The sequence below is a fragment of the Mandrillus leucophaeus genome, unplaced genomic scaffold (genome assembly GCF_000951045.1).
Source record: "Mandrillus leucophaeus isolate KB7577 unplaced genomic scaffold, Mleu.le_1.0 Scaffold391, whole genome shotgun sequence".
NCBI lineage: Eukaryota > Metazoa > Chordata > Mammalia > Primates > Cercopithecidae > Mandrillus > Mandrillus leucophaeus.
Window position 1 is genome coordinate 1,748,765 of NW_012104154.1, and position 11,258 is coordinate 1,760,022.

The following is an 11,258-nucleotide window of genomic DNA, read 5'->3' on the forward strand; positions in this document are numbered from 1 at the left end:
CAATGACCCCATCGTTATCCCGATTAACAGCTGAGGAAACTGAGGCACCAAGAATGCAAGTCAATAGCACAGGCACCAGAACCCAAACGCTGGCCCTTGGGTGCCGTGTCCTCACCCTAGGCGTCAGTGTCTCATGCCAGAGGCCAATAGGATGCCACATGCATGGGCACTCTCCACAGACAGTGACCTAAAGGACAGCGCAGCCAGCCCACTTCCAATTGTCCACAGCTTCTCTGCCTCTGAGGCAACAAGGAGAAATGGGCTGGGTTTGCCCAGACAGGTACTTTGAATATTCCAGTATCTTAATTCCACCTCTGGAATTAAAAGCTGGGCAGGGAGGGGGCCAATGCCCTCAGTGGTCCATCGTGTCAAGGAGACAGAGAGAACTCCACTGACTCAAGAGAGGGCAGCGGGCAGGAGGTGCCAGGGCTCCTGCCACTCCCCTCCTCCTCCCCCAAGAGCCCAGAGGCCTCCTCCAGCCACATGTCACTGATGTGCTGCTCCGTATCCAGCTGGCACGCAGGTGCCACCTAATTCTCTGCAGCTCTTTGCTCTCCTACAGCAATGGTGAGGGGGGCATCCCCTCGAGAGGGGTCTGCCCCCTCTCTTGACCAGAGGTGAAAACACAAGATGCTCCCACTCGAGAGCTACCCGAACGCCCTTGCACGCGAGCCCTTCGGACGGGGCATTCGGGGGTTTCTTCTCCTCTTTACACTTACAAAATATTTGCTAAATGGATATGAATTTAAAAGAGAATAACTAGAAGCAAAAATCAGAGAAAAGAAAACCCACACAGCATGTATTTACATGTGCAGGAGGGAGAGAGCGTGTTGGAGCTGGACGGAGCAGCCACAGTTACCCAGGAAATACAGAAGACACAGAAGGTGGCCCGCGGCCCTGCAAAGGGCTGGGCTGGCTGCTGCAAAGACCCTGAAGACATACAGGAACTAGCGGATGTCCTCAACCTCTCGTGGCTCCTGGAATGAGGGCCTCAGAACACAAGCAGGTACTGTGCAGGAGCCCTAAAGTCAGTGGGGTCTGAGCCAGGTGGTCCTCCATGCCCACCCCGGGGCAGGTCAGGTGCATGACCAGCTTAAAGGCTCAGATGGCCCCATCAAGACAGTCTGTTGTATCCTAGACTTATTTTTTAAAGAAACATTCTCATTTCTGACATAACGCATCCTTCCTGACAGCCCTCGGTGCCTTTAAGAAACGGTGATCTAGATGAGAGGCATGGGTGGGGAGTAGAGGCTGCTGACTTCCATTCTCTTTCTAAGGAGAAAATGGACTTCTCCTAAAGGGCCGTGACGCCCAATCCCACTAGCCTGCTCACACTTAGAAATTACTGTATGTCTAGAGACGCCACACAACTACAGTTCCTCCGCATGCATGTCGACGTCTGCAGGTGATAAATCACAGGGAACACCGGGGCAGCAGGAGGAGCCCCAGGAGAGACAAGCCCCGTGGCACCACCCCGGCTCCAGGCTCTGCACATGCCCTGCTTGGCTGGACTATGTCTGCTTCTCATTGAGGAATGAGTGACCTTGTTTAGTAAGAAGGGCTCCGCAGAGTTTTTCTAAAAATCTCAATTTGAAACACAACCAACCCCCACGCTGGTTCCAGCCACTCCCAGCCCTGGGCTGCCGGCCCTGCTGTCTGCACCTTCTGGCCTCTGAAGGCCACTTTCCTGCAGAGCAGGACCTTTCAACAGCCACTCTGGCACTAACGGCCATCCACACACTCTCCTTCTAAATGCTTTTTCATCCCTGCAGCGGGGCAGAGGAAGGGAGGGGGCCATCAAACACGGAGCTGCACACGTTTCAGCAGGCTGCCCTGAGCCAGCAGCATAAATCAGAACGTGTTTTCCTGTTTCAGGGTGGAGGAAATGGTTCTCCAGCAAAGTTCCCTACCGTTTCTTAAAGTGATTATTTTGATTTAAACTACTGCCTGGTGGCTAGACTTCTAGCTACCAGTTTCAGGTCGTCTGTCCTGGGAGCCCAGAGCACAAAGAAACACTGTTTGCAGGTTCCTGGGGGCCTCCTCTGGGCCGCTGCATGAGATGGGCTCTCAGCCTCCACGCTCCCGCACCTTCCACAGACCAGCACTTGTTCCTCGCCTAGGGAGCTGCCAGCCCCAGAGACACCGCCTCCTTCGTGCCACTCGCTGTCACGCAGGCTGCGGTTTTACTTCTTCCGGCCGTCCTCCAAGTATCAGGCTCTCTCTGTGTCTGAAGAGAACATATGAATTTTGGGAAGGACACAATTCAGTCCACAGCGAACCTAAAATCCACTGTGCAATATTCTTAGTTTTAGGAGGCGACAGCTGGGGCTGAACTTGCTCAAAGTCGTCCTAAAGAACTGCAGCCCCGGACTGGCCCCATGTCCAGCCCCCCACGCTGGCGAGATGTTGTCCTATTAGGTGTAATAGGTTCGTGGCTACCAGAACCTACACCGTTGGGACGGTTGAAAAGAAAACCAGAAGCTGAATGAGTTCACGGGGCAAAACGGCCGTGGTTAGCAATGATTTTCTATACTCCGCCTCCGTATACAGAATAGCAAGCCTCGCCCCAGGTCCTTGCATGCTCCCGTGGGACAGAGAAGGCGGGGCGGTGGGGGGGAAGCGGGAGCGGGAAGGGGAGATGTCATTCCTGCATTTTCTACACATGCATCCTAATGTAAAGTAACCATTTCATGGTGTGCAAAAGATTGCCAGAAAAAGCAAAATGCATTCATGACGCAGTTCAAAATTACGAATCCAATCCAGCATCGACAGTTACAGGGGCCTGTAAGCGGAGGGGCAGTTTTGTATTTTCTGCCCTCCCCACCCTACGCCCAAGGTAGAATGAGGAAACTTTCTCAGAAAAGGGCCCTCTGTCCAGCGACACCAGAGCACAGTGAGAACCTCTGCACGCACCCCTCCCCATCACCCAGCACCCTCACTCCCAGTGTCGGGCCTGGGCGGTCCAGGGTGAGGGCCTGTCCTGGGGAAGTCAGGCCCTGACCACCTGGTGAGTCTCTTCTAGGAATGCTGCAACCAGCCAGAGCCACAGGCCATGCCTGCCCCCAAATCCAAGACTTTCAGGTGATCTCACTGTGTGGATCCCGGGCAAGAAGATGTTCATAGAGACATCCATCCCAGGGCACCATCCCATCTAACTCTAACCCAAAACTCACCACGGGTCAAGCATGTGCACTAGGGGAGTTCCCAGTCAGCACCTTTCAGAAGCCAGCCGCCACCCTCACGCACACCCAAAGCTTGCTCACACCAAAGCATGCTTCTAATCAGCTTTGCTGGGGTATAATCTACATGTAATAACACACACCCAGGCTGGGCGTGGCTGCTCCCATCTGTAATCCCAGCACTGTGGGAGGCTGAGGCGGCGGATCCCCTGAGGTCAGGAGTTCGAGAAGAGCCTGGCCAACATGGTGAAACCCCATCTCTACTAAAAATACAAAAATTAGCCAGGCATGGTGGCAGGTGCCTGTAATCCCAGCTACTCTGAAGGCTGAGGCACGAGAATCACTTGAACCCGGGAGGTGGAGGTTGCAGTGAGCTGAGATAATGCCACTGCACATCAGCCTGGGCAACAGAGCGAGAATCCACCTCAAAAAAAGGGAAAAAAAAAAAAAAGTGTACCTTATGAAGAGCTCTGACAAATGTCAACACAGATGCAACCACCACTACAGTCCCCACTGAGAAGCACCTGGCAGAAGAAGCAATACCATGGCAGTTGCAGCCAGAGGTGACTAACACTCACGCACGGAGCCGCTGGGTGACACCAACCCCAGGATGCCTCCCGGCCGGGCTTCTACAACAATGGAGCCCAGGCAAGGCCTGCTATTCTCTATCTGGACGACCTTGAGAAGTTAAGCCTCAGTCTCTTCATCTTAAAGCTTGGAATACTGTAGCGTGGATTACAGGCTTTGCCATGGACTGAAGTGTGTCCCCACAAAATATGTCGAAGCCTGAACCTCAGTATGACGGTGTTTGTAGTCGGCGCCTGTGGGGAGTGAACCTCAGCATGACGGTGTTTGTAGTCGGCGCCTGTGGGGAGTGAACCTCAGCATGACGGTGTTTGTAGTCGGCGCCTGTGGGGAGTGAACCTCAGCATGACGGTGTTTGTAGTCGGCGCCTGTGGGGAGTGAACCTCAGTATGACGGTGTTTGTAGTCGGCGCCTGTGGGGAGTGAACCTCAGCATGACGGTGTTTGTAGTCGGCGCCTGTGGGGAGTGAACCTCAGTATGACGGTGTTTGTAGTCGGCGCCTGTGGGGAGTGAACCTCAGTATGATGGTGTTTGTAGTCGGCGCCTGTGGGGAGGCAGTCAAGGTTAAAAGGGTCAAAAGGGCGCTTCCAATTCAACACAGCTGGCATCCTACAAGAGGAGGAAGAGACACTGGCACCCACTCTCTCCACCCCATGAGGATGCAGTGAGAAGGTGGCCATCTACAAGCCAAGAAGAGAGCCCTCACCAGAAACCAAACCTGCTAACACCTTCACTATGGACCTCCAGCCTCCACACTGTAGGAAATCAATGTCTGCTCTTTAAGCCGCCCAGTCTCGGTGCTTTGTTAGGGCATCTGGAGCCTACCGAGACAAGACTTTCTGCAGAGAATTGAAGGCTCTCAAGGAAATCTCAGGAGAAACCTCAGTAACCACAACGCAACAGAACTGCTCCATTCGAGCAGGCCAGCGGTTTCGGGTTTCAAGTTTTGAGTCTTGCCTGTCCCCTCAGCACTGCCCCCGAGAGGCACCCTCTGCAGTGGTCCCTGAACCTCCTTTGACCTCCAGAGCTCTGGAGAAGACCCTCGGAAAGCCACTGGGCTGGAGTCTGTCTTTTCAGGTACCACTCCCTTGCCTTCTAGGGCAGACGGGGCTCAAGTATCACTGACTTCAGGAACAGAACTGTGCCTCCAGAAATTGTCTGTCAACGCAGCTATAGACATGTTGAAGAAGAGGTGCCCTTCTGGTACCCAGATAACCACAGGGTACCATGTGGAGACAACACGGGGCAGAGCTGCGGACATCACAAGCTGAAGGAACAGCACATGCAAAGGCTCAGAGACACAAGTGGCACGGATTGGGCAGGGGGGAAATGTGGAAGGTAGAGGATGAGTGCAAGGAGGAAATGTGGGCTCAGGTGGGTGTGGCCCCATCCTTCTTAAAGCAGGATTCAACAGAGAAAGGAAATGAGAGCTTCAAGGCGTCAGTATGTGCAGGTCCGCAGACAGCACAGACAGGCTTGGAACCAGAAAGACAGTAGGAGTGCCTGTCCCATGGACAGAATGCCTGACTCCCCTGGAAGGCCACTTTCCCTCCCTCCTGGACCCCTCATTAGGCCTCGCTACCATCTCCCCAACTTCCAGAGATAATGCTTTGCAGACAAGACCTACTGCCAGGTCCCTCAACGCCCCCTTGCTCCTCTGTACAATGCACCAAAACATGGGACGCAAGCTACATTTGCAAACCACACATATATTCCCCCAGAAAGGGCTCCCTAATGCAGTCCCCCCACTTCCCACATAGAGACTTGAGGGCGCCAGAGGAGGCCCTGCAGGGGCCCGCTCATACAGCAACAGCTCCAGTCTTTCAAAGTAAGCCTAGGCAGGCGGGACCCAACGGCACCCCAGCTCTCTCCAGAGCTGCTTTTCTCATTTCCGTGTGCAGCCTGCAAGGCCTGGGGGTGGAGAGCAGGCCTGAGAACGACCCCCACCCGCCAGCACACAGTGGATCCTGCCCTTCCCGGCCAGGAGATGCTGGTCGCAGGAAGACATCCTTCACATCTTCGCTGCCACCAGGAATCACACTCCCCAGAACTCAAGTTCCACTCGACCAAGCTCGAGTCAGGCTTTGATCTTGCAGGAAACACCCACGCAGAGTCACTCTCCAGGACGGGAAGGATGCAGGAGCCAGCTTCAGCAGAACTCCTGGCTAGCAGCTCTGCCTCGCAGTGTAGAAACTGTCTCAAAATGTAAAACAGATGAGCCTGTTTTAAAGAAAGTTATTTATATTGTGGAATCTTTCAGAGCAAGCAGAAACTTGAAGAGCCTTATCACCTGGGGCACAAAACCAAGGATACTCGAGTCTTCTCTCACCAGAGAAATGGACGTGATTTTTACCGAAACATAACAAGGAAATGCGTTGGTTTGAGGCTATTTCTTGATTTCTGCTTCTGATAACGTATGTATGCCAGTCCTAATCAAGAAAGAATGGCATTCAATAAGCTGACAAAAAACTCTTTTCCTGCGAATTCCCTACCTTGAAGGTCAGGATTAAGAGTGAAGCATAGAAATTAAATTAAACCAGGGGGGCGGAGCTGTATGTAAATTCTGCTGGCTTTTCAGAAAAGGACTGGACCTCTGTCTGTCCACCCATCTGGAGGCAGGGCATCAGATGATGGACGTGGATATATGGGGGTTCTGCTCAGTGTCATCTGTGTTTTAATCAATCTGGCTAACGCTTAATTTTTTAAAAATAACATTTGGGGCCAGGCGAGGTGGCTCATGCCTGTAATCCCAGAACTTTGGGAGGCTGAGGATCACCTGAGGTCGGAAGTTCGAGACCAGCCCAGCCAACATGGTGAAACCCTACTAAAAATAGAAAATTAGCCAGGTGTGGTGGCGCGTGCCTGTAATCCCAGCTACTCGGGGGACTGAGACAGAAGAATCGCTTGAACCTGGGAGGCAGAGGTTGCAGTGAGCTGAGATCGCTCCACTGCACTCCAGCCTGGGTGACAGAGTGAGACTCTATCTCAGGAAAAAAAAAAAAAAAACAGTTGGACCTAAGGCTGTAGTTGAAATATTGTGCTAGACTCACGCTGGCTGAGAGCCGGGGACATGTTTATACTATTATCCAGGTAGCACACAAACGGGAGATACACACTCTCCTTTAGTGTTTGGAGATTTTTAAAGCAATTGCAATTCTTAAAAAGTATCATTATTGTCTAGGAGCATCAGGACTCGTAACAATGGATTACAGTGAGTCTCCAGGGAAACATTCCCCAGCGCTAAGTGCAGTTCCACAGTGACCACCCTCCATCAGCCCATCCGAACAGATGTCGAGCAGGCACGTCTAGCAGGTGCCCACATTTCAGAAGTGACTCTAGGGCTTGCTTGCTTGGGATCACTTTGGTCAGCCTTACTATGGGACCAAACTCTTTCTTGTGTGGTTCTATAATTTTAGGAGAATCACAGGAAATGTTCCCACCAACTCTTCTTTACCTCCCAACGATGGTCAGATGAGATTTCCAGGCTTTTCTTGATTTCAACAAGGAGAATCAATCCAGGGGTGAGGAAAGAGAACAAGAGCTCAAATAAAGGGGCCCCGGAGGTAGAAATAAACTGCCACATGGAAAACACCTTGACTGCCGAAAATGCAATCTCTTCACTTTCGAAGATGTGCTTCGAAGCTCCCCTCTTCTCTTCAACTTTCCTGTTAAAACTAACACTTCCAGATTTGGCTTTATCCAGCGGAAACCGAAGGCCGACCGACCTTTACCGGCGGGATTTGACAGCGTGATGTCTCACAGAAAGTTCTCCCCTCCCAGACATGGGTCCCTCGGCTTCCTGCCTTGGAAGCACAGCAGCACGCATCGTGGGAAGGTGAAGAGCTTCCCTAAGGATGACCCGTCCAATCCAGTCCACCTCACAGCCTTCCTGGGATACAAGGCTGGCATGACCCACACCATGCGGGAAGTCGACAGGTCAGGATTCAAAGTGAACAAGAAGGAGGTGGTGGAGGCTGTGACCATTGTGGAGATGCCACCCATGGTGGTTGTGGGCATTGTGGGCTACATGAAAACCCCTCAAGGCCTCCAGACCTTCACTGACGTCTTCGTCAGTCTCCAGATACTGATGTATTCACTGAGCACATTAGTGATGAATGCAAGAGGCGTTTCTATAAGAACTGGCATAAATCTAAGACAAAGGCCTTTACCAAGTACTGCAAGAAATGGCAGGATGAGGATGGCAAGAAGCAGCTGGAGAAGGACTTTAGCAGCATGAAGAAGTACTGCCACGTCATCTGCATCATTGCCCACACCCTATGCACCTGCTTCCTCTGTGCCAGAAGAAGGCCCACCTGATGGACATCCAAATGAACAGAGGCACTGTGGCCGAGAAGCCGGATGGGGCCCGCGAAGAGGCTTGAGCAGTAGGTACCTGTGAACCAAGTGTTTGGGCAGGACGAGATGATAGATGTCATCGGGGTGACCAAGGGCAAAGGCTACAAAGGGGTCACCAGTCGTTGGCACACCAAAAAGCTGCCCCACAAGACCCACGGAGGCCTGCGCAAGGTGGCCTGTATTGGGGCGTGGCATCCTGCTCGTGTGGCCTTCTCTGTGGCACACGCTGGGCAGAAAGGCGACCATCACTGCACTGAGGTCAACAAGAAGATCTGTAAGATTGGCCAGGGCTACCTTATCACGGACGGCAAGCTGATCAAGAACAATGCCTCCACCGACTATGACCTGTCTGGCAAGAGCCTCAACCCTCTGGGTGGCTTTGTCCACTACGGTGAAGTGACCAATGACTTTGTCCTGCTGAAAGGCTGTGTGGTGGGAACCAAGAAGCAGGTGCTCGCCCTCCGCAAGTCCTTGCTGGTGGAGACGAAGCGGCGGGCTCTGGAGAAGATGGACCTTAAGTTCACGACACCACCTCCAAGTTTGGCTATGGCTGCTTCCAGACCATGGAGGAGAAGAAAGCATTCATGGGACTACCTAAGGAAGACCGAATGGCAAAGGAAGAAGGAGCTTAATGCCAGGAACAGATTTTGCAGCTCATGGGGTCTCAATAAAAGTTATTTTCCACTGGGAAAAAAAAACAAAAAACTAACACTTCCAAGGAAGCCGGCTAGAAAGAACCCTGGGCTCCGAGCCTGATTCCCACCCCAGGCCACATGGCCCTGTTCATGTGTAATCCGTAGCCCTAGAATCAAGTATGATTTCCTAAAGAACGTGGACTTCTGGAGATTACTGCAGAGTATCTGACCTTCTGTTTCATTACACCCTTTACTGTGCTTCATCATACCCTCACATTTCGAACCTTCTTTTATACTCTGCAAGTATGACGTGAATACACTCCTCTCTGAGTCACACGTGTAGATAAAGCTGAAGCCCCCTGGACGTAACTTGAACCTCCCCAGATGTAAGTTAGTACTGTGTCATTTACGCTCTCAGGTCTTCCTCTGCCTGTAGGAACATGGTGTTTTGAACATGCTGTTTGGCCTAAATCGCCAAACAAACTATCTACGTGCTGTTTTGCAAATGACTTTTCGTTGAGCTATAACTTGGAGATCTTTGAGGTTTGAGCCACCTCGTTTTTTTTTTCATTGCTGTGTCATATTCCCTAGCACTAATATTCCATACATATGGGTTGGTTTTCTGGTCATTTCCAAAACAGTAATCACTTAGTTATAATGTTTCTTTTTCTCCCACAAACAGCATTGCCATAAATATCCTCATACTGACTTCTCTGTGCCCTGAGCTCAGTGTGTCTGGAAGGCAAATCCCAAGACACAGAATTACCAGGTTCATGGGTGTACCTGTTATTGATTTTAAGAAGGACAGCTGACTGTCCTCCAAAGCGGATGTGGTCATCTACACTTCGCCATTTATTAAAATGCCCAGTTCCCCATACCCTCACCTTAAACCCTGCTGATATGATAGCTTGAAATCATAACTTATGTTATTTTCTGTTTCCTAATATAGTGTGGAAGATGGAATAAGGATCCACCCAAGATGGCCACATCCTAATCCCCAGAACCTGTGACCACGTCGCCTTACATGGCTAAGGGGACTTTGTGGGCATGATTACATTAAGAATCCTGAGATGGGCCGGACACAGTGGCTCACGCCTGTAATCCCAGCACTTTGGGAGGCCAAGGCGGGTGGATCACGAGGTCAGGAGATCTAGACCATCCTGGCTAACACAGTGAAACGCTGTCTCTACTAAAAATACAAAAAATTAGCCAGGCATGGTGGCAGGCACCTCTAGTCCCAGCTACTCAGGAGGCTGAGGCAGGAGAATGGCATGGACCCAGGAAGGCAGAGCTTGCAGTGAGCAGGGACTGCGCCACTGCACTCCAGCCTGGGCAACAGAGCGAGACTCCGTCTCAAAAAAAAAGAAAAGAAAAATCAATTCCATATATTCCATAGGTCTGTGTGTGGATTATCTATTCTCTTCTTTTGATCTGTTTGTCTATTTAATTACGACAACACATTTTGACACTGGGTAAAGCAAGGTTCTCACGATAATTTCACTTTTTCAAAACTGTCTTGGTTCTTCTTGCTCACTTTCAGTTCTACATGGACTTCAGAAACAGCAAGCCAAATTCTATAAAATACTCACTGGGGTGCTAGTTGGAACTGTACTAAATTTGTATGTTAATTTCGAGAGAACAGATATCGTTACAATGTTACTTTCCCAGTAACAACAGGCTTTTCTGGCCGGGTGTGGCGGTTCATGCCTGTAATCCCAGCACTTTGGGAGATGGAAGCGGGTGGATCACGAGGTCAGTAGTTCCAGACCAGTGTGGGCAACATAGTGAAACCCCGTCTCTACTAAAAGTACAAAAAATTATCCAGGTTTGGTAGTGTGTGCCTGTAATCACAGCTACTTGGGAGGCTGAGACAGGAGAATTGCGTGAACCTGGGAGGCAGAGGCTGCAGTGAGCCAAAATCGCACCATTACGCTCCAGCGTGGGTGACAGTGCAAGACTCCGTAAAAAAATAACAACATAACATAACATAACATAACATAACATAACATAAGACAACAGGGTTTTCTTCTCCAGTTAGTCTAATCTTCTTTCAAATTTTTCAGTGAAGTCTCAGGAGTGTGGAGCATTTCTCACTAAGGTTACTCCTGGGTATCTGAATGGCTTCGCTGCTACTGTATTTTTTTTTTCTATTACTTGTTTTTATGGTTACAGGTATATACAAATGCCACTGATGTTTCTAAGTTGGTCCTGAATCCTCCAGCCAACCCACTACCTCTCTGTATTGGTGCTAACATTTTCCGTTGAGTCCCTTGCATTCTAAATAGAGACAACTGAACCAACCACAACTAATGACAGTTTTATCATTTTACAAAACGTATACCTAACGTTTGCTTCATTTATCTCCCCCACCTGGAGAAATTCTGCCATATCCAACAAACTCATGTGGCTCTTTGCAACGTCCTAGTGTCTTTGAGACCAGCTTCATCTTTCATGACAGTGGCTATGCCTGCTGTACAGCAACGACTCCATCCCAGATGGTGGA

At 50.7% G+C, this 11,258-nt stretch overlaps 1 protein-coding gene and 1 pseudogene across 1 annotated transcript in view; one reads left to right on the forward strand and one right to left on the reverse strand.

Annotated features, from left to right (window-relative positions):
* ROR2 (receptor tyrosine kinase-like orphan receptor 2) overlaps positions 1-11,258 on the reverse strand; it is a 247,381-nt gene that overhangs the window by 127,138 nt on the left and 108,985 nt on the right. The window lies entirely within an intron of this gene.
* Positions 7,516-8,752, forward strand: LOC105547545 (annotated as a pseudogene).